The following is a 290-nucleotide window of genomic DNA, read 5'->3' as shown; positions in this document are numbered from 1 at the left end:
ATATATATATATATATATATATATATATATATAATGCATTTATTTATTTATTTTGTTTATTTAATTATTCATCTCTTTATTTTATTTTTTATTCATTTATTTATTTATTTATTTTTTGCATATACAGAACAAGAAAAAAAGATATAGATGTTATATATTTAATTTTTAATTTAATTTTTTAATTTTAATCTACTTTTATTTTTCATTTTTTTTGCATATACAGAAGAAGAAAAAATATATGTATACATTTACATATATATATTATATATTTATTTTTTTAATTTTTATTT

The sequence above is a fragment of the Etheostoma cragini genome, chromosome 4 (genome assembly GCF_013103735.1).
Source record: "Etheostoma cragini isolate CJK2018 chromosome 4, CSU_Ecrag_1.0, whole genome shotgun sequence".
NCBI classification, from domain to species: domain Eukaryota; kingdom Metazoa; phylum Chordata; class Actinopteri; order Perciformes; family Percidae; genus Etheostoma; species Etheostoma cragini.
Note: the sequence above shows the minus strand (reverse complement) of the source record.